The sequence below is a fragment of the Rhinoderma darwinii genome, chromosome 3 (assembly GCF_050947455.1).
Source record: "Rhinoderma darwinii isolate aRhiDar2 chromosome 3, aRhiDar2.hap1, whole genome shotgun sequence".
Classification (NCBI taxonomy): Eukaryota; Metazoa; Chordata; class Amphibia; order Anura; family Rhinodermatidae; genus Rhinoderma; species Rhinoderma darwinii.
Genome location: NC_134689.1, coordinates 160,056,083 through 160,080,742, shown reverse-complemented (window position 1 = coordinate 160,080,742; position 24,660 = coordinate 160,056,083).

The following is a 24,660-nucleotide window of genomic DNA, read 5'->3' as shown; positions in this document are numbered from 1 at the left end:
CAGTGAGCTATAGGGGCATTATACTGTGTGGGGGCATTATACTGTGCGTGTCAGCTATAGGGGCATTATACTGTAGGGGTCATCTATGGGGCATTATGCTGTGGGGAGCAGTAATGTGGGCATTATACTGTGGGGGCAGCTATGAGGGGTATTGTACTGTGTGGGGCAGCTACGAAGAGCATTATTCTGTGGGCGGCAGCAATGGGGGGCATTATACGGTGTGGGGGGCAGCTATGGTGGCATTATACTGTGTGGGGGCAGCTATGGGGGGCATTATACTGTGTGGTGAATTTATACTGTGGGAGCAGGTATGGGGGATATTATACTGTGGTGGTTAGTTATGTAGGGCATTATACTGTGGGGGGCAGCTATGGGGAGCATTATACTGTGGTGGTCAGCAATGGGGGCATTATACTGTGTGGGGGCAGCTATGGGGGCATTATACTGCGTGGGGGGCAGCTATGGGGGGTCATTATACTGTGGGTGCAGCTAAGTGGGCATTATAATGTGGGGGCATTCATGGGGGTCTGTCAGGCAAGGCAACTGGGCATAGGCATGTGCAGGGGTCTGGTGGTGTTTGGAAGGGGTAGGGGTGCATAAGCTGAATTCTTGCACCAGGGCCCATGAGCCTTTAGCTACGCCACTCCCAGGCAGAGTGTTAGTAGTGCTCTGCCCCGGACTATGTCTCTGGGGTTGCCCCTGACAACACTGTCCATATATAGTCAGTGACGTCAGGGGCTGCGTGGCACTACCTGGGAGGAGGGGCTGTGTAGCACTACCTGGGAGGAGGCTGTGTGGCACTATCGACAGAGGGCACTAAATTTGTGGGGGTACAAACTGGGGGCCTAACTTCTATATGGGGGCATAAACAGGGCCCAACATCTATATGAGGGCGCAAAGTGAAAATTTTTGGCATTTTACTGCCGCCGTGAGTTTCCCTGTAAAGGGGCCCACTAAGTCTGTGTCGCCCAAGTGCCCACATAAACCTGGAGCCGACCCTGCCCTCTATGCTGTCCAAATGCCCTAGTAGGGCATATGGAATACAGTTGTCCAGATGGGACAACCCTGTTAAGAAAAGTGAACTGTGTCTAGTGTATTCAATGGGTTAAAATAGTATTTATTAAACATAAGTTTTTGTATGTATTCACTTTACTCCCAAATCCGAAAAACAACTATTTGGTTCCTCATTTTTTAATAAGGTTCAAATTGTTCTTTTTTAGAAAGGCACTAAGGCCCCATGTACACGACCGTAAAAAATCTCCATAATAGCGGACCGTGATATGGTCTGCAATTACGGACCTGTTCGGTTCTATTGGGCGCAGACATCTTTTCGTATCGCTATGCATAGGTATCCGTGCCGTAGAACCAGGCCGGGTATTATAGAGCATGTCCTACTTTTCGTATTTTACGGCCCATGCTCCCATAAATGGCCCGCGGCAGTCGGTGGCCGGCCGTGCCAGCAATCGCAGGCCTTGATTACGGGCACGGCCGTGTGCATGAGGCCTTATGTAGAGAAAATCAAACTGCATATCTTTGTGCAGTTTTGAAAGAGTTAGAACTTCTTTAAAGAAATGTAGCAGGTCCCAGGGCAGAACTAACACCAATACTATATCATTGACAAGTCCATATGAATAAATTTGTTGCAAATTGAAAGTGCACACTGTCAGCACCAGGATTAATATTATTAAGGAAGATTTGTGAATGATGTGATGAAAATTGGTGATTCACAAATTATTGTAAGAATTGTATAGCTGCAGCAACACTCACTCACATCAATGGCTTTCTGTGCCTGCCCAACATACTGACGCTGACCTACTCCTGTCTTTCTCTAAAATCTAGCTCTCTAGCAAATTTTTGTATATCAAACTATCTATTCTTTTCTCCTCACTCTGAAACACATTCACTTACACTAATCCATTGTCTTTCCATAGTCTGTGTTTTATTATCCCTCACTCTTTGCCTTTGTCTCCTATCTGTATCCCGACAAAGCATCAGCATTTCCTAGTTGGACTGTTTATAGGCTATATGGGCTATATATAGTAATACATATGTAATCCACTAAGTCATTAGTGACTCACTTATACCCCTCGTGTTTTGGCTGTGCGAGAGGGAGGGCTGCCTGCAAAACATTATGGGAAGCACACAGGGCTGATTCTAGCTTTTCTGCAGCCTGACGTGAAAATTTAAATGGCGATCCCCAGATTTTGATTGACACCCCCCTGGCTGTTCGACATCACTACCATCCTCCTCCAACTCTTGCGGATGTGCCAGTGCCTTGTAAACCCCTGGTATGCGTGGTGCAGCGATCAAGACAAGCAGAGTACACATCGCTGCAACGGTGCATACCCAATTAGTAAAAGGCAATGGCACATCCGAGAAAGTTGGAGGAGGCTGCTAGTGATGTATAACAGTCAGGGGGATGTCAATCAAGCATGGAAAGGTGGGTTTGGAGGCAGGACTATGTGTCTCTTCAGGATAGCGGTATGGCCCCATGACCCTTTAATAAGCAATTAGCATATAGCGTGCTCCGTTTTTAAAGTTGATTTTATAGATTTTGCGGCATCTAAAAAAACCATACAGGGGAATGTTTGGAAATATTGTCAGGTCATGTAATACCGCATGATGGCGTTTCAAGGTGTTAAAACTACCTGACAGGTTCCCATTAAATGAATTGAAGATAATTACTTCTGCCCTGCAATTTTGTTATTATAAATATATCCTATATAATTACAGCTCTAGAACAAAGCTGATACATATATACAGTACCAGAACAAAACTCAGTACATATATATAGCACCAGAACCAAGCTCAGTACATGAATACAGCACCAGAACCAAGATCAGTACATATATACAGTACCAGAACAAAGCTCATACATATATACAGCAACAGAACCAAGCTCAGTACATATATACATCTCCAGAACCAAGCTCAGTACATAAATACAGCACCAGAACCAAGATCAGTACATAAAATACAGCACTAGAACCAAGCTCAATATATATATACAGCACTAAAACCAAGCTCTGTACATATATACAGCACCAGCACAAATACAGCTCAATTTAGTGCAACCCCTGCCGTATAGGTTTGTACGGTGTAAAATTACAGCTCGGAATGGCCCAAACAATGGTAAAGATAAGCTGGGAGTTGCTGTTTTACCAAAAAAAATAAAATCATACCACCCATCATTTTGCTGCAGACCATACAGTGACTACAGTGCTCATTGGAGGCAGAACATTTATATTAAGTGATTCACAGGTGGTGTCTTCTTAGATTCTAGTTGTTTGTTATTTTTCTCTTTTCTTCTCCATCCGGGTCCAGACCTTTTCGATGACTTCTCCCAGCCACGGCCCATTTCTGCAGTTTGCTGCTCAGATGTCTTCAGCTTCTCACTTTTCAAACATTTCTGCACCTAAAAACGAAGATAAAGTTCTCATGGTGCCACAAATTACGCCCTTAAATATAATAGCGCCACACACTGCACCTCTAATTATAATAGCACCATACACAGTGTCACACACACACACACACACACACACACACACACACACACACACACAATGCCCCCTGTAGATAGTTCCCCCATAGAGCCCCCTGTAGATAGTGCCCCTGATGGAGCCCCCTGTAGATAGTGCACTACATAGATCCCCTGTAGATAGCGGCCCCCATAGATCTCCCTTTAGATAGTAGCCGCTGTAGATAGTGCCTCACATATAGCCCCCTGTAGATAGTGACCGCCATTTTGTGTTCATCAAAAATAATATTTATCTTTCTTGTAAATGGTTACATTTCTCTTTACTTAGAGCCACACCCATGCAGGTGAATGTAATAATTAAGTAAACATGTACTCACGCCCTTAGCAGACAGCCAGCCTTTGTCTATATGTTAAAGATGAATTGTACTCCTGTGATTGGATGAGGGAGCAGATGTAACCATATACCATTTAATTCCTTGTTCTAAGGCTTTATAAACCCTGAATTTAGTTACAATAAAGCAGAACCAGCTTGATTTACATACATACACTTGTGTATGTGTGTTCTTTGATTCTCTCAAGAGCTCTAGATAATTAGGACTTCATACGAGGACTAGGCCCGATAGCCGTTGCTAAAAAAAATTACTCTATCAATAGTGCCCCACATATAGCCCCCCTGTAGATAGTGTCCCACATATAACCCCCCTGTAGATAGTGCCCTACATATAACTCCCACTTAAAATAGTACCCCACATATAGCCCCCCGTAGATATATGCCCCATATAGAGCCTAAAAATGAAGATAAAGTTCTCATGGTCTCCCAATTAACACCCCTAAATATAATAGCGCCATACATTGCACCTCTAATTATAATAGCACCATACACTGTGTCCCACACACACAATAACCTCTGTAGATAGTGCCCCCCATAGAACTCCCTGTAGATAGTGCCCCCACACAGCCTCTGTAGATAGTACCCCACATATAGCCCCCTTTAGATAGTGAACCACATATAGCGCCCATGTAGATAGTGCCCTACATATAGCCCCCTGTAGATAGTGGCCCACATATAGCCCCCCTTAAGATACTGCCCCACATATAGCCACCCCATAGATAGTGCCCCCATATAGCCCCTCATAGATAGTTCCCCACATATAGCCCTTCCTGTATATAGTGCCCCACATATAGCCTCTTGTAGCTAATGCCACTCAAACGTTTAAAAGAAAAACTTTACATACTCATCTGATCCCGTTCCTGCGCCATTCTATGGCAACGCAGACCTGCTCGCTTCTGAGAAGGTATGCTGGGGCTGAACGACGCAAGTGGTGCGATGACATCATCTCGCCATTTGTGTAGTTGAAAAGCGCTGATTGGCAGGCAGAATGACTTGCATTGTTATTCAGCGCCTATTAATGACTCAAGAGGCATGATGATGTCATTGCGCCATTTGCGTCATTGTAAGGCACTGAATGGCAGGGCACGGAACGTGCTCTCATATTTAGTGCTTATGCGTGTAAGTGTATCCACGTTCTATGGACACAGGTACAATTATAGTGCAGGAGGGGGTGGCGGCGGCTGGTTTCAGTGGTGACGCCACCCACTCAGAGAGGCACCAGCCTGCCGCCTGCGGCGAGAAGCTCATCTCGCCTCAAGGACGGTGCAGCCCCGGAGGTACACCAGGCCACTGCACGATGTCATGTGATCCTTTTCCTCTGTCTTCTTGTTCTCTTCGTATTTATAAAATTTTGAGTGATTCTTTAATTGCGGGATGAATTTTTGGGATTCACTAAAAGCCTAAACTTTTTGGAAATTCATAATGAATTTGATTGCTGTAGAGTCGATTTGCTTATCTCTAATTATGATGTGTTTAAGAATCCAAAACAGTTGTGTTTTATCTGGGCATTAATGGACAGTTGTTTGCAGTGAGAGTTATGATAGAATACAGTGACTTCCCTTTAATGTCAGGTGTAAGAACATGAGGCTCTAGATCCTTTTCTCAAGTCTTGAATTTATTTTCTAAATAGCAGAAAACGAAGACTGATTAGGAAAGGCAGAAACTTGATTAAGATAAGGAGAGTTTGTAAAAAAAATTATTGTGCATTTAGAGAACTCCAATGTTTGTGATGTTACCCATTTTTATTTTAATAAGCATCCTTATATATTTAAAGGCTAAAATAAAAAGCAGAGCACATTCCTCATTGCATTCTCAATTTATTCTAGACAAAGGTCATTGACTACCAAATGATAAAGCCAAATACATGGTGTATACAGGTAAGAGAAAAACACTGGTTTGTTGTTTGTGACTCATTGAATATGGTGGAAGGGAAGCTACAACATTATTTATTCTAAGGCGGTCAGATAGGGGTTTATCCCGTTATGAACATTTATGAGCATCTATTTTGATTAAGATAAGCCAATGAAGTTCTGGAGGATCACACTACCACTGCACTGGAAGGGAATGCAGAATATCAAGTGATAATAGTAGTGCTCCAAGGTATTCTGTAGTTATACCAACCACTTTGTCAGGCAGTAAAAAAAAAACCTCATTATAGTTACAGATGATCTTTAAAGGTTTAATTAGTCTAAATCATTTAGTTAACTCATGGATTTCTGGGTTATAGGTCTAAGTGTCAGCTGAAAATAGAAGAGATCAAAAGATCCTTATTATTATTATTTTCTAGGCATCTTTTTAACTACAAAGTGCCAGTTGTTAATAAAGATAAACAAAATTGTAATTTACCTACCCACACAAAGACACATGTCCATCAAGTTTAACTAAGGGATGGGAAAAAGCGAAGGGACGAAACAACAATTCTACACATTCACAAAGGAGCTAATATATTTTTTTCTAATAAATTATCCAAACCTTTTTTAAAACCATCTACTGTTCCTGCTGTGACCAGCTCCTCTGGTAGGCTATTCCACAGAGTCACAGTTCTCACAGTAAAGAACACTTGTCGTCTCTGCAGATTGAACCTTTTTTTCTCCAGACGGAGGGAGTCCCCCTAGATTTTTGAGGGTGCTTTACATAGAGCAGGATTTCACCATATTTTTTGTATGTGCCATTCATATATTTCTATAAGTTAATCATGTCCCCCCTTAGTGATCTCTTTTCAAGGCTAAATAGGTTTAATTCTTTTAATCTTTCCTCATAACTTAGATTCTCCATGCCCCTTATTAGTTTAGTTGCTCTTCTTTGTATTTTTTCCAACTCCAGGGCATCCTTTCTATGAACTGGTGCCAAGAACTGGACTGCATATTCTAGATGAGGCCGCACTAATGCTTTGTAAAGTGGTAATATTACATCCCTGTCCCGCGAGTCCATGCCTCTTCTAATACCCGACAATATCTTGCTGGCCTTAGAAGCAGTTGATTTAGTTTATGATCTACAAGTACACCCAGATCCTTCTCAACAAGTGACTCTCCCAGTGTAGCTCCCTTTAACACATATGATCAGTGGCGGATTAAGTAGACCATAGGCCCTGGGCTCTTCCCCAAACTTGAGCTCCCCTTCCTCACTACTGCTCTGCCTGTCTATTGTGAAAACCATCTTTTTGTGCGAGCATTGACAAATGGGTGTTATGATTCCCCTTGTCAAAGGGTTGTATCCCTACATACTGACAGTCTCCAACCATCGCTGACAGTATCACATTTCCTCTTGACAATGGGAATGGTAACACACATTTTTCTATTAGTCATGGGTACACAAAGATATGTAGAATACAAGGATTTCCTCCAACAGACATGTCAGGAGAGGGGACAGATCCCCTATAGATCCAGTGACTCACAGGTGATGTCTTCTCTGATGGGAGTCGTTTTCTTTTCTTCTCCATCTGAAGCAGACTTCTCCTGATGAGACATCTTTGCCCATCACTTCTGCAGCCATTTCCAGCCTCTATAGAAACACACAAACTTAGACACTAAGGCTCAGAACCATACATTAAAGGGGTTGGCCGGGGACAGACATTTTTATACTGATGACCTATCGATGTGCCCGAACAACCCCTTTTACTCAGACATAAATTTGGACCACATACTAGATCATAGAATACATACAGACTCAGACCTTCTAAACTATTGCAGTCCCCAGACCAGACCCCCCTAAACAAATACAGACCGCATAACAAGCACTCTAAATAAATATAGACTTCAGACAGGACCCCTGAATACAGACCCCAGACCCAACCCTCTACAGTAATAATGACCCCAAACCTGACTCCCATATTACAGACCCAAGACCAGACCCCCTAAACAAATACAGACTCCTAAATAAAGACCCCTAAACTAATACAGACCCTAGACCAAGCCCCCTAAATACAGACCCATAAGTTAATACAGACCCCTAAATACAGACCCCCTAAATACAGACCACAGACCTCAAACTAATACAGACCCCCTAAATACAGACCCCAAACCCTTAAATACAGACCCCCTAAATACAGACCCCAGACCTGACCCACTACACTAATATGACCCCAGACCTGACTCCCTTAAGTAATACAGACCCCAGACCAGACCCCCTAATCTAATACAGACCCCAGACCAGACCCCTAAATACAGACCCCTAAGCTAATACAGACCCTAGAACAGGAGCCTAAATAGACCCCATAAACGAATACAGACCCCAGACGTCAAACAGATCCCCTAAATACAGATCCAGACCCCTTAAACTAACACAGACCCCATAATATACAGACCATAAACCCCTTAAACTGATATAGACCTCAGACCCCCCCAGACACCAAACTTCCTAAATATAGCCCAGACCCCCTAAATAGTCCCCAAACCAGACCCCATAAATACAGTCCCCCACACCAGACCCCCTAAATACAGACCCCTTAAACAAATCCATCCCCTTATACTGACATAGCAGCTCATCTCAGACTTCTCTGTGGAGTCTTGCTGCTGCTTATGGACTTGCGGTCATGTGACCAGCAGGTCTCTAAACAGTAGTAAGAACTTCAGAGATGAGGTCACGTGACCTTATGTCTAAAGGTCCCTTTGCAGGACATTTATACAATGCTGTTTCGTCACGGTTTTTGCTGCGATTCGCGGCAAAAACGTGACAAAACTACATTGTACTTTGGGCGGCCATGGGCCCCCCGGGAGTCTCGGGCTCCGGGCAGCCACCCAAAATGCCTTATGATGATCAGCCTTTGCATATGATGCATGCAGATTGTTGGTACCCAGATGCATAACTTTACATTTATCTACATTAAACCTCATTTGCCAAGTGGATGCCCAAACACTTAGTGTGTCCAAATCAGCTTGCAATTTATGAACATCTGCCATAGACTGAACCATACGACATAGCATGGTGTCATCTGCAAAAATAGAAATAGTGCTATTGATCCCATCCTCCACATCATTAATAAATAAGTTAAATAATAGTGGTCCCAGCACAGAACCCTGAGGTACACCACTTATAAAAGGGGACCATTCAGAGTAGGAATCATTGATCACAACTCTCTGAATACAGTCCTTAAACTAATTTTTAATCCAATTACAAACTATACTTTCTAAACCTATAGACCTTAATTTACCCATTAGACGTCTATGAGGGCAGGGCTGCCCCGTTCATGAGACGAGATGAGCATATCGCCTCAGAAGGCGGCCTGCTGCCTCTCTGAGGGGGCAGCAGCGCCACTGAAACCAGCCACCGCCATCCCCTCCAGCACTAATTATAACTGCGTCTTTATGACACAGATACAATTACATGCATAAACGCTAAATGGCCGGGCAGAATAACTTGCCCCGCCAATCAGTGCATTTCAACGCGCGCCACTTACATTGTTGAAAGGCGCTGACGGGAGTGGTTCCGTGCCCGACCACTCAGCGCCTTACAATGACGCTGATTGGCAGGGCAGAGTAACTTGCCCCACCCAACAGCGTCTTTCAACGACGCGCCGCTTCCGTTGTTGAAAGGCGCTGACTGGAGGGGCAAGTCATTCTGCCCTGCCAATCAGCTCCGTTCAATGATGCTAGCGGCGTGATGACGTCGCTTGCATTGTTCAGTCCCAGCAGACTTGCTCAGGAGAGAGCAGGCCTGCATTGACACAGGACGACGCAGGAACAGAATCAAGGTGAATATGTAAAGTTGATTTTTCTTTAAAAAGTGTGCATCACATTATCTACAGGAGGAGAGGACTATATGTAGGGTACAATCTATAGCGGGGGCTATATGTAGGGAACCATCTACAGGGGGACTATGTGAGGCACTATACACAAGGGGCTATATGTGGGGGCACTATATACATGTGGCTATATGTGAGGCACTATATACAGGGGGCTATATGTGAGGCACTATATGTGAGCCCCTATATGCAGGGGGCTATATGTGGGGCACTATTTTCAGGGAGACTATATGTGGGGCACTATCTACAGGGGGGCTATATGTAGGGCACTATTTTCAGGGGGGCTATATGTAGGGCACTACCTACAGAGAGAGCTATATGTGGGGCCCTATCTACAGAGGGGCTATATGTGAGACACTATATACCGGGGGCTATATGTGAGACACTATATGCAGGGGGGCTATATGTGAGGCACTTTATGTGGGGCACTAGTTTCAGAGGGACTACATGTGGGGCACTATCTACAGGCGGGCTATATGTGGGGCACTACATACAGGGGGCTATATGTAGGGCACTATTGATAGAGTAATCATCATAGAGGGCTAGACAAAATGGAGAAGAAAAGAGAAAAAGAACAATTAGAATCTGAGATCGCCACCGGTGAGTGTAACGGTTGCTGCGCCGTTCCCCGCCGTCCCCGCGGCCTCTGCTCCGGTTCCGGTGTCCTAAATTACCAGCTGCTTATCCCGAGCTCCACTTACCTGATCAGGATGCTCTGCTGGCACTGGATAGCGTCAGGTAAGTGCAGTCCTTACCTCCCACCGCGGCCGTCATCCTCGATGTGTGGCTGCAGTCACTAGAGGGCGCGCTGACTCGTCCTGTCTTAAAGGGCCAGCGCGCGCCTTCATTCCCTGTGCCCTGGTTCCCTGTTTCCGTCTCTTCTGCCTTTTGTCTGGATTTCCCATTAATGACCTTTGCCTGAACTTCACTATCCTTGTCTGCCTCCTGCCTTGACCTAATGCTATCCATACCCGTTACGCCGCCTGCCGCCTGCCTTGACTTATTGCTGCCATACCTGTTACGACGTCTGCTGCCTGTCCTGACTTCTGCCTATCCATCCGACCGCCTCTATCCGCTGTGCCAATCGTTGCCTGGGTTCCAAGCACCATCTCCCAGACGACACCGAGGATCCATGAACAAACCGGTGAGAACAGTTATAGGTTGAACAAGCCATGGATCCCCTTGACACGGCCCTGCCTGATACGGCAGATATGGCTCAGGAGCTTTCCAGACAACGAGTCCGCCAAGATCGGCTGTTTCAGCTACTGCAGAATGTGTCCACTCGTTTGAACAAACTAGCGCCTCTGGCGCCTCTTATACCACCACCACCACCGCAAGCTCCTGTCTACAGTCCTGGACTACATTTACCTATGTCTGCCCGCTATGAGGGAGACCCCAAGACCTGCAGGGGATTTGTTAACCAGTACACCATCCACGTTGAAGTCATGGCGCATCATTTTTCCTCAGCATGGGCTAAGGTGGCCTACATCCTGTCTCTGCTCTCTGGTGAAGCGCTGGCTTGGGCATCACCCTTGTGGGAGAGAAATTACCCCATCATGTACAACATTCAGAACTTTCTCTCCACGTTTAAAAGGGTGTTTGAAGAACCGGATCGAGCCTCTTCTGCAGCTTCTTCTCTACTCAAGCTCCGGCAAGGAACCTCCACAGTAGGCCAATACGCCATTCAATTCCGAACCTTGGCTACTGAACTCCAGTGGAATAATGAGGCTTTTGGTATCGACTTTCTGGGAGGGTCTTGTGGGCCGAATAAAGGATGAACTTGCTGTCTGAGACCTTACACTGTCCATGGATGACTTGATTACTCTAGCTAATCGTATAGATATACATTTCCGTGAGAGACGACAAGAATCTGCTCGAGGCAATCGGACATCACGGTTGGCACCACCCTTCCAAAGACCTCTTCTGGCCTCATCTTCCTCTCGGTCGGACGAACCCATGCAGGTGAAGAGAACAAGACTCACGACTGAGGAGCGCCAGAATAGACACAAGTTGAATTAATGTTTGTATTATGGTGGTAAAACGCACTTCCTCAGAAACTTTTCAGTGAGGCCGGAAAACTCCAACGCCTAGGAGAGGCAACCCTAGGTGGAATATCTTCGTCTCAGAAGATGACCATACCAGCGAAGCTGTCCTTTGCAGGAACCACTTTCTGCGTTCAAGCCTTCCTAGATTCCGGATCCGCTGGAAATTTTTTGTGCCAGTCCTTGGTAATTCGCTACCAAATCCCAGTGCAAAAACTAACCAAACTATTGCCCATTGCTTCTGTAGATGGGAGGCTTCTACAGGAAACTATCTATCTAGTCACCGAGCCCATTCTCCTGTTAACAGGGGCACTGCACCAGGAACGTATCTCCTTCTATGTTTTCAAGAACTCTCTGAACCCTTTGCTACTAAGTCTACCGTGGTTGCAGAAGCACTCTCCTGTTATTAACTGGACAGGAGATCAAATTACCCGCTGGAGTGACTTCTGTCACCAACATTGTCTACAATCTATTCGCCTACCCATGCCTCAGTCTACAGAACCTGACTCAGCAGGACTTCCTACTCCATACAAAAGCTTCTCGGATGTCTTTTGTAAACAGCAAGCTTAATCGCTGCCTCCTCACAGGCCATACGACTGTGCCATAGACCTGGTCCCCAACGCCACGCCTCCCAAAGGTAGAGTCTACCCTTTGTCCTTGCCCGAGACTTGAGGCCATGTCTCGGTATGTCCAAGAAAATCTGGAGAGAGGATTCATCCGTAAGTCCTCCTCTCCTGTTGGCGCAGGGTTTTTCTTTGTGGGGAAAAAAGACGGCTCCCTGCGTCCTTGTATTGATTACTGAGGATTGAATAATATCACGTTAAAGAACAAGTACCCATTACCATTGATCTCAGAACTCTTTGACCGCCTACAGGGGGCGAAAATCTTCACCAAACCAGACCTTCGTGGAGCTTATAACCTCATCCGTATCCGCAAGGGAGACAAATGGAAAACCGCCTTCAACACTCGTGATGGGCATTTTGAATACCTCGTCATGCCCTTTGGAATTTGTAATGCTCGATCCGGACGCTCTGCTGGACGGCATCAGGTAGGTGCAGTCCTTACCTCACTCTGCGGCCATCATCCTCGATGTGCGGCTGCAGTCACTAGAGGGCGCGCGCGCTGACTCGTCCTGTCTTAACCCTATCACGCCGCAGCCCTTTTTCAGATTTTCATTTTCGTTTTTCCCTCCCCACCTTCCAAAGGCCATAACGCCTTTATTTTTCCGTCGATATAGTACTATGAGGGCTTGATTTTTGCGGGACAAGTTGTAGTTTTTCGTAGCACCATTTATTTTGCCGTATAATGTACTTGGAAACGGGAAAAAAATTATTTGTGGGGTAGAAAATGAAAAAAACAGTGATTCCGCCATGGTTTTTTTGCGCGCAATTTTTACGGAATTCACTGTACAATTAAAACAACATATTCATTTTATTCTATGGGTCAATACGATTACGCTGATACCAAATATGTGTAGGTTTTTCTATATTTTACTACTTTTACAAGTAAAAACCTAAGTGTAAAAAATAAAATTTATTTTGTCTCGCCAAATTCCGAGAGCCGTAACGTCTTTATTTTTCCGTCGATTAAGTGGTATAAGGGCTTATTTTTTGCAGGATAAGCTGTAGTTTTTAATAATACCATTTTGGTGTAAATGTGACGGTTTGATCACTTTTTATTTCATTTTTTGTGGGAGATTAGGTGAACAAAAAATCGAGATTCTGGCGTTTAAATTTTTTTTTTTTTACGGCGTTCACCGTGTGGGTTAAATAATGATATATTGTGATAGTTCAGACTTTTACGGACGCGGCGATACCAATTATGTTTATTTATTTAATTTTTTACTATGCTCTAGGGGGGAAATGGGAAAAGGGGGGATTTTTGAACTTTTAATATTTTTTTTGTTTTTACACAAAAAAAACAACTTTATTTAACTCATTTTTACATTTTTTATTAGTCCCCCTAGGGGACTTCAACCAGCGATCGTTAGATCGCTTGCACGATATACTGCAATACTAATGTATTGCAGTATATCGTGATTCTGACAGTCTCCAATGAAGCCCTGCCGGAGGCAGAGCTTCATAGGAGTACCAAGATGGCGGACCTGGGGGACTTCGTCAGACCCCCAGGCAGCCATGTGAACCAACGGCTTCCCCCGATCTCGCCACGGGGGGGGGGCGTTGCGACGTTACAGGGGGTCGCCCCCCTGTTTTTAGTAATTTAATTGCTGCGATCTCTATTGAACGTGGCATTTAACGGGTTAAACAAGCGGGATCGCGCTAATGCGCGATCCCGCTCGTAACCCGGAAGTGTCGGCTGTAACACACAGCCGACACACTCACTCTATGGAGCAGACTCAGCCCGTGAGCCCGCTCCATATTCCCCCACCCGGCGTGCGCCGTATATATACAGCAGATGTCGGGAAGGGGTTAAAGGGCCAGCGCGCGCCATAATTCCTAAGACTTCCTATTTAAGGTTCCTCCTTCCTTGCATCCATGCTTGTTCAACCGAGTTCCCCGTGAGTTTCCCTGTGCCCTGATTCCCTGTTTCCATCCCTTCTGCCTTTGGTCTGGATTTCCCGTTACTGACCTTTGCCTGAACTTGACTATCCTTGTCTACCGCCTGCCTTGACCTATTGCTATCCATACCCGTTACAACGCCGGCCGCCTGCCTTGACCTATTGCTGCCATACCCGTTACGACGTCTGCTGCCTGTCCTGACTTCTGCCTATCCATCCGACCGCCTCTACACGCTGTGCGACGCATTGCCTGGGTTCCAAGCACCATCTCCCAGACGACACCGAGGATCCACGAACAAACCGGTGAGAACCGTTATAGTGAGTCACTTAATGTCAATGTTTATTATGCCTCTAATCAGTACTGTAGTCACTGTATGATCTGCAGCGTGATTATAGTTGGTATGATTTTTTTTATGTGAAACAGCAACTCCCAACATATCTTTACCATTGTTCGGAACATGCTGGGAGCTGTAGTTTTACGCCATACAAAACTATACGGCAGGGGTTGCACTAAATTGAGCTGTGTTTGAGTTGGTGTTGTATTTATGTACTGAGTTTGGTTCTGGATATATGTAATGAGCTTGGTTCAGGTGTTGTATATATGTACTGAGCTTGGTTATGATGCTGTATTTATGCACTGACCTTGGTACTGGTGCTGTATTTATATGCTGAGCGTTGTTATGGTGATGTATATATGAACTGAGCTTGGTTCTGATGCTGTATTTATATGCTGAGCTTGGTTCTGGTGATGTATATATGTACTGAGCTTGGCTCTGATTGTAAAGGATCTGCCAGGCACAGCGGGGTTAACTCCCAGAACTAATCAGTCAGCACCTGAGAATACATCCCTGAGACTGACTCCTGCTTCCACCATTCAGGCTGGCAGGCTTAGGAGTGGGAGAGCCTATCGTAACCTGGCCAGACTCAGCTAGCTCCCGCCCTCGGTCTATTTAAGCCTGCACTTCCTGTCCCTCGGTGCTTGTTATTGCTTGTGTTTCCCTCCTTGTGGTTTCCTGGCCCAGCTACAGCTCCTGCTATTTTTGATCCTGCTCCATACAGACCCCGGCTTACCGACTACTCTTCTGCTTTTCGTTTTGTACCTTGCACACTCCTGGCTTGACTCGGCTCGTTCACCACTCTGGTTGCTCACGGTGTTGCCGTGGGCAACGGCCCCTTTTCCTTGCTTGTGTTCCTTGTATGTTTGTCGTGTTTGTCGTGCACTTACTGAGCGCAGGGACCGCCGCCCAGTTGTACCCCGGGCGGGTCGTTGCAAGTAGGCAGGGACAGAGTGGCGGGTAGATTAGGGCTCACTTGTCCGTCTCCCTACCCCCTGCCATTACACTGATGCTGTATATATGTACATAGCTGGTTCTGGTGTTGTATTTATGTACTGAGCTTGGTTCTGCTGCTGTATTTATATGCTGAGCTTTGTTATGGTGATGTATGTATGAACTGAGCTTGGTTCTGATGCTGTATTTATATGCTGAGCTTGGTTCTGGTGATGTATATATGTACTGAGCTTGGCTCTGATGCTGTATATATGTGTTGAGCTTTGTTCTGGTGCTGTATATATACCGAGCTTTGTTCTGGTGCTGTAAATATGTACAGAGCTGGTTCTGGTGTTGTATTTATGTACTGAGCTTGGTTCTGGTGTTGTATATATGTACTGAGCTTTGTTCTGGAGTTGTATATATGTACTGAACTTGGTTCTAGTGCAGTATTTATGTATTGAGCTTTGTTATTGTGCTGTATATATGTACTGAGCATAGTTCTGGAGCTGTATATATGTACTGAAGAAGGTTCTGGGGCTGTATATATATATACTGAGCTTGAAAAAGCTTCCATTGAGGAAGTGAAACGTTGCATTTGATGGGTGATTAAACTTCACTTTTTTTCGTGAATGCTGCTTCCATGCTCTTGTCTTTTTGTTATACATCATATGGGGAGAAGTCACTCCTATCATTTGAAGCTTAACATCGACCATTTATTTGGTAATTTGCACTTGTGCTGCTCCTACCTGCCTTACTATTTTATATACTGAGCTTGGTTCTGGTGTTGTACATATGGACTGAGCTTGGTTCTGGTGTGGTATATAATTATTTGTATAATATTATTTATAATAACAAAATTGCAGGGCAAAAATAATTGTTTTCAATTCATTTTATATTTAATTGGAACCTGTCAGGTAATTGTAACCCCTTGAACTGCCATCATGTGGTAATACATGACCTGACAATATTTCCAAACATTCCCCTGTATGTTTTTTTTCAAATGCAGCAAAATCTATAAAATCAACTTTTAAAATGCCTCATTAAAGCGTCATGGGACGGTGCCGGAATCCTGAAGAGTCAGATAGTCATGCCTCTAAACCCACCTTTCCATGTTTGATTAACATCCTCCTGGCTAGTATACATCACTTCCAGTCTCCTCCAACTTTGTCGGATGTGCCATTGCCTTGTACTACTTGGGCATGTACCGTGCACCGAGTTGTATTCTGCCCGACTGCACCGTGCATGCCAGTACAAGTCAACGGTGCATCCGCAAGTGTTGGAGAAGGCTGCTAGTGATGTAGAACAGCCAGGGGAATGTCAATCAAAATCTGGGGGGCGCCATTTCAATTTCCGCCTCAGGCAGCAGAAAAGCTAGAATCGGCCCTGTTTGAGGGACAGTGTCAAATGCCTTTGCAAAGTCCAAAAGCACTATATCCACAGCGGCCCCTCCATCTAGGCTTCTACTCACCTCTTCACAAAAACAAATCAGATTGGTTTGACATCTTCTGTCCTTAATAAAACCGAGATGGCTGTCACTTATAATAGTATTTTTTTCACATACTCCTGTATATAGTCCCTCAATAGCCCCTCAAACATTTTTCCCATGATGAATGTTAAGCTTACTAGTCTATAATTACCAGGGGAAGACCTAGAGCCCTTTTTGAAAATAGGCACCACATTCGCGCTGTGCCCTGTCCCTTGGCACTATACCAGTCACTAGAGAATCTCTTAATATTATGAAGAGGGGGATAGAAATTACTGGACTAAGTTCTTTAAGAACTCTAGGGTGTAATCAATCTGATCCCAGAGCCTTGTGAACATTTATTATATTTAACTTAGCTTGGACCATATTTACATTCAGACAATTGACTATATTAATCGATATATTAAAAACACTGGCACTGGCTACATCAACTGCTCCTTCTTCTGTTGCATATACAGAGCTAAAAAAAACATTTAGTAACTCTGCCTTCTCTTGATCCCCTGTGACCAACTCTCCATTACTACTAGGGGTCCTACATGTTCAGACCTTGGCATTTTTGCATTTATACACTTGAAGAATTTTTGGGGATTTGTTTTACTATCCTTGGCCACCTGCCTTTAATTTTGGATTTTTGCTGATTTTATTACTTTTTTGCAGATATTATTAAGCTCTTTGTAACTTACAAAGGCTACAGCTGTACCCTCAGATTTGTATTTTTCAAATGCCCTTTTTTTTGTCATTTATTGCCCTTTTTACAGAAGGTGTAAGCCATGTGGGGTTTAATTTTATTTGTTTATACTTGTTACATATAGGAATACATTTTGCACTATAATTATACAGAGTGGATTTTAAGATCTCCCATTCATCATTTGTACGTTTATTTGACATTAGTTGTTCCCAGCCTATGTCCTAAATTGCAGCCCTCATCCTGGGGAAATTGGCCTTCTTAAAATGAAGTGTTCCTGCCCTCCCAGCATGTGTTTGCTTTTTACAGTATAGGTAAGATGTAACTATATCACTGTTACCAAGCTTTTCACAAACATTGACATTCCCAACAAGCTCTGCATTATTAGAAATGACCAGATCCAACAGAGCTTCACCTCTAGTCGGGTCTTCCACAAACTGGCCCATAACATTTTCCTCCAACAGGTTGAGGAAATGTCTCCCCTTGACAGTTGTAGCCGAACCATGACACCAATTAATATCCCGGTAATTAAAATCTCCCATTATTACTACAGTACCAGCCTGTGCAGTCTGCTCCATCTGTTTATATAACTGACCTTCCATCTCCTCAGATGTATAGGGAGGGCCTATAGATCGCACCAAAAGTAATTATTTCAGTGTTTGCCTCCCTTTCTATTTCCACCCACAAGGTTTCAATCTCCTCACAATCATCACCCTCTAATGTCTCTTTCACACTCACCTTCATATCACTTCTCACATACAGACATACACCACCTCCTTTCCTATTTGCCCAGTCTTTTCGAAACAGTGTAAAACTCTGTAGATTTACAGCCCAGTTATATATAGTTTTGTGTTTATATATATAAAGAGAGAGATGGAGAGAATATCCAATTATGAGGCAGCACTTCAGTAGTAGTGAAAAAGCGTGAGGCCAGGATCACACGCGCAGTTTTTGTAAATAGCAGTTTTTGTCTAGCCAAACACAAAAAAAGGAGACACATGACAACTTGAACCCAATCACATATCTCTGGAGAGACCTAAAAATGGTTGTCCACCGATAGTGCTCATCCAACGTGACGGAGCTTAAGAGGATCTACTGAGAAGAATGGCAGAAAATACCCAAATCTAGGAGTGCAAACCTTGTGACAGCATACTTAAGAAGACTGGCGGCTGTTATTGCTGCGGTGCTTCAACTAAGTACTGAGTAAAGGTCTGAAAACTTATGTCAATGCAATATTTTAGTTTTTCCTTTTCAATAAATTAACAAAGATTACTAACATTCTGTGTTCACTTCATCATTATGGGGTATTGAGTTCAGAATGATGGGGGAAAGCTTGAATTTTTCTTTATTTTAAAAAAGGCCTCAACATAACAATATGTGAAAAAATTGAAAGGGTCAGAAGAATTTCCGAATGCACTGTATATAATACTGTTTACTTAAATATGTCAGTAAGCCTTCTAGTGGTCAATTTTTTTACAAACCACTCATCTATAATAACACAGATCTTAAATAGACAGTAATGTGCCATTATGAGGTTCAACCTGTTAAGTAGTTCTCTACCTCTATAATTTACACGGTCATTTATTCAGGCAATCATTTATGCAATAGCTTCTTTTCTTAAAATAGGTCACTAAAAAGCATTTTAAATTCCACAATGTAATGTTCTTTGTAATTGTCTCTGATTTGAAACAGACAAAATAATAGAAAAAGGGTCCATTTTATTGCACTTATTTTAAAGGAAGACTTTGGGCACATCTGGTGCACTGTTTTATGCCTACTGCAGGGCCTCAGTGGATGGTGCATGACAAAGGGATTCAAAAAACACCAAAAGTTGTGTACCACCCCCTCAGGTCCTGAGCTCAGCATAATACAGCATATGAGTGTCCCTTTAATTATATCTTGTAATTACAGATTAAAAAAAAAGAGCCTTAAACAAAGATTATTGATAACTGAACAGTTAACTTTGGGTAAAACTTACTGTAAGTTTCATTTGCTCTCAAAAATTTATTAATCTTAAATCCAGTTGTCCATGACGTTATGTATTGTATTTTAGATGTGACGTAGACGGGTCTGGACCATTATAAGCAACAAGTGTTATCCAAGATATCAGTTCCACAACTCAACTGAAATACAATGATAACATTCCAAGTGTTCTTTTATATATACACAATAGAACCTACAGTACGCAGCTTTTGCAAATTTTACACCATCTACTTTATTTTTTGTTCCATTGTGATACCTATCATTTAAAAAAAGTTCTAACCTCAGGGGAATAGTAGAGCACATAGCTAAATTTGGGGGGAAGGCAGTGTATGGTCTTAAAGGGCAGTTACACATAAAACACCAAAATGGTATTAGTAAATCAGAAGTTAGAACTAACAGCAGCCATAATTTGGTGATATAGGGGGAGATTTATCAAAAACTAGTGCCAAAGAAAAGTGGAGGAGTTACCTGTCATAAGGGTGCAGTCAGGGCCGGCCTTAGGAGTGTGCGAGCTGTGTGAGTGCACAGGGTGCTGCACCCTCCCAGCATGTAGGGGGCACCACTGGGCTCTGCCTATGCTCTGTCCTCTGCTCTTAGTTGCACACACACACATGTAGTAAATAGGAGCCGAGGAGCAGAGGAGGAATCTCCGCCCACAGCCCGTTCTGCAAGATGCCTGTGATCCTGTCAGCAAGGAGAGATGGTGTGTCTATGTGTGTCTGTGTGTGTGTGTGTCTATGTCTCTTTGTAAGTGTGTGTTTGATATTAAAGAACAGATAAAATGAAGATATCTGTGCTGCCCCTATATACTTTGCTGCCCCTATATACTATGCTGCCCCTATATACTATGCTGCCCCTTATATACTCTGTGGCCCCCTATATACCCAGATGCCTCCTATATACCCTTCTTACGCCTATATACTCAGCTGCCCCTATATACTCTGCTGCCTCCTATATACTCTGCTGCCCCTGTATACTCTGCTGACCCTATATACCCTGCTGCCTACCATATACCCTGATTCCCCCATACACTCTGCTACCCATTATATACTCTGCTGCCCCTTATATACTCTGTTTCACCTTATATACTCTGCTGTCCCCTCTATACTCTGCTGCCCCTATATACTCTACTGCCCCTTATATACTATGCTGCCCCTTATATGCCATGCTGCCCCCTCTAAACCTTGCTGCCCCTTCTATACACCGCTTCCCCCTCTATACTATGCTGCCCCTTATATACCATGCAGCCCCTTCTATACCTTGCTGCCTCTTCTATACTCTGCTGCCCCCTCTATACTCTGCTGCCCCTTCTTTACTATGCTGCCTCCTATAAACTATGCTGCCCCTTATATACCCTACTGCCCCTTATATACCCTGCTGCCCCTATATACCCTGCTGCCCATATGTACTCTGCTGCCTCTTATACACTTATACATTATCAGAGTGTGTTATCTGTGGTTTTACATAGGACTGCAGGTAACATCTACTACATTATCTGCACTGTGTATATATATGCCTCTCTGTGTGTTTTTACATCCACTACATTATTTGTATTCAGCGTTATCACCGTGTTATCTGTGGTGTTACATAGGACTGCAGATAATACTACTACATTATCTGTACTCAGAGTCATCACTGTGTTATCTCTGGTGTTACAGAGGACTACATGTGAAATCTACTACATTATCTGTACTGTGTATATATGTGCCTGTGTGTGTATATATGGGTCTGTATGTGAATGTGTCTTTGTGCCTGTATATATGCGACTTTTAAGTATTTGTATATGTTCTTGTATATATATATATATATATATATATATATATATTTACCTGTATGTATGTATGTATGTATATTGTCACGCTGGGTTCGTGGACCCACTGGGCCGTACCGCCTTGGCGGTATGGCAGCTGGCCAACAGGGCGCAGGTTAAAGTCTATAGTACATATAGGGTACCTGTGGCAGCTCGGTCAGTAGCAAGGCAGGCTCGGCTTCGACTAGGCAGCAGGCAGACGTCAGGCGAGGTGAAGCAGGACAGGCGTGGTATACAGCACAGCACGGCAACAGCTCAACACGGCACTAGATCAGGATACAGGCTACAGGATACAGGAACAGTGAACACTAGGAGCAGGAAACACTAGGGGACCATTTGCAAGACAAACTTAGGATACGACAACAACGCTCAGGCGTGGGAGGAAGGAGCTGAGACCTTCTTATAGCCCAGGGTGCTCTGGGAGAAATCAGCTAAATCTCCCAAATGCGTGCGCTCTGACTTCTTGAGTCTGGACTGAGCTTGCGAGCGCACCCTGGTGGACACTGTGGAAATATCTCTGTAGAAAAGAGCATCGACTGGATGGAGGGAGTTTGTGGTCAGCAACCACAGACGTTACAGACGTTACAGTATCCCCCTTCTTGCGCCCCCTCCTCTTGGGACCAGAACGAGAGAGAAACCTCTTAATGAGGGTAGGAGCATTGAGATTCTCCTCTGGCTCCCAGGACCTCTCTTCTGGACCAAACCCCTTCCAAACTACTAAATAAAAGGTTCTTCCTCTTACTTTTTTAATGTCCAGAATCTCCTTAACCTTGAAGGTGTCTGAAGGACCGCTGGAGGCAACTGCAGGGCTAGGAGTCTTGGTAAAGCCGGTTTCAGGAGAGAGACATGAAATGAGTTGGGGATCTTGAGGTTAGGAGGCAGCCGAAGCTTGAAGGCAACAGCGTTGATCTGTTGTAGGATCACGAAGGGTCCGAGGAACTTGGGAGCAAATTTGTACGACGGCACCCTCAGTCGAATATTCCTGGAGGACAGCCAGACCTTCGTGCCAGGAAGAAACTGAGGAGGTTCTCTTCTCCTTGTGTCCGCCTTCCATTTCATGCGGTCGGCCACCCCCAGGATGGAGGATCGAGTGTGCTGCCGGATCTGCAGAAAGTCCCTAAAAGCCATGTCAACAGCTGGTGCCTCGGACCACGGACGTTACATATATACTCCAGGATGAGTGCGTGTGTGTGTGTGTGTGTGTTTGTGTGTGTGTGTGTGTGTGTGTGTTTGTATATATATTATATATATATATATATATATATATATATATATATATATATATATATATATGTATATATATATATATATATATATACAGTGGAGGAAATAAGTATTTGATCCCTTGCTGATTTTGTAAGTTTGCCCACTGTCAAAGTCATGAACAGTCTAGAATTGTTAGGCTAGGTTAATTTTACCAGTGAGAGATAGATTATATAAAAAAAAAAAAAAGAAAATCACATAGTCAAAATTATATATATTTATTTGCATTGTGCACAGAGAAATAAGTATTTGATCCCCTACCAACCATTAAGAGTTCAGCCTCCTCCAGACCAGTTACACGCTCCAAATCAACTTGGTGCCTGCATTAAAGACAGCTGTCTTAAATGGTCACCAGTATAAAAGACTCTTGTCCACAGACTCAATTAATCAGTCTGACTCTAACCTCTACAACATGGGCAAGACCAAAGAGCTTTCTAAGGATGTCAGGGACAAGATCATAGACCTGCACAAGGCTGGAATGGGCTACAAAACCATAAGTAAGACGCTGGGTGAGAAGGAAACAACTGTTGGTGCAATAGTAAGAAAATGGAAGACATACAAAATGACTGTCAATCGACATCAATCTGGGGCTCCATGCAAAATCTCACCTCGTGGGGTATCCTTGATCCTGAGGAAGGTGAGAGCTCAGCCGAAAACAACACGGGGGGAACTTGTTAATGATCTCAAGGCAGCTGGGACCACAGTCACCAAGAAAACCATTGGTAACACATTACGCCGTAATGGATTAAAATCCTGCAGTGCCCGCAAGGTCCCCATGCTCAAGAAGGCACATGTACAGGCCCGTCTGAAGTTTGCAAATGACCATCTGGATGATTCTGAGAGTGATTGGGAGAAGGTGCTGTGGTCAGATGAGACTAAAATTGAGCTCTTTGGCATTAACTCAACTCGCCGTTTTTGGAGGAAGAGAAATGCTGCCTATGACCCAAAGAACACCGTCCCCACTGTCAAGCATGGAGGTGGAAACATTATGTTTTGGGGGTGTTTCTCTGCTAAGGGCACAGGACTACTTCACCGCATCAATGGGAGAATGGATGGAGCCATGTATCGTCAAATCCTGAGTGACAACCTCCTTCCCTCCACCAGGACATTAAAAATGGCTCGTGGCTGGGTCTTCCAGCACGACAATGACCCGAAACATACAGCCAAGGCAACAAAGGAGTGGCTCAAAAATAAGCACATTAAGGTCATGGAGTGGCCTAGCCAGTCTCCAGACCTTAATCCCATCGAAAACTTATGGAGGGAGCTGAAGATCCGAGTTGCCAAGCGACCGCCTCGAAATCTTAATTATTTACAGATGATCTGCAAAGAGGAGTGGGCCAAAATTCAATCTAACATGTGTGCAAACCTCATCATCAACTACTAAAAACGTCTGACTGCTGTGCTTGCCAACAAGGGTTTTGCCACCAAGTATTACGTTTTGTTTCCCAAAGGGATCAAATACTTATTTCCCTGTGCACAATGCAAATAAATATATATAATTTTGACAATGTGATTTTCTGTTTTTTTTTTAATATAATCTATCTCTCACTGGTAAAATTAACCTAGCCTAAAAATTCTAGACTGTTAATGTCTTTGACAGTGGGCAAACTTACAAAATCAGCAAGGGATCAAATACTTATTTCCTACACTGTATATATATATATACATATACACCATGTTCCAAATTATTATGCACATTGGATTTAAGTGTCATAAGCATTTAATTATTAGTTTTTCAGTTAAACTCATGGATGGTATTGTGTCTTAGAGCTCTTTGGATCATTGTAATCAATCTCAGATACCTGTGATAATTAGTTTGCCAGGTGGGCCCAATCAAAGGAAATTAACTTAAGAAGGACGTTCCACATTATTAAGCAGGCCACAGGTTTCAAGCAATATGGGAAAGAAAAAGAATCTCTCTGCTGCCGAAAAGCGTGAAATAGTGCAATACCTTGGACAAGGTATGAAAACATTGGATATTTCAAGAAAACTTAGT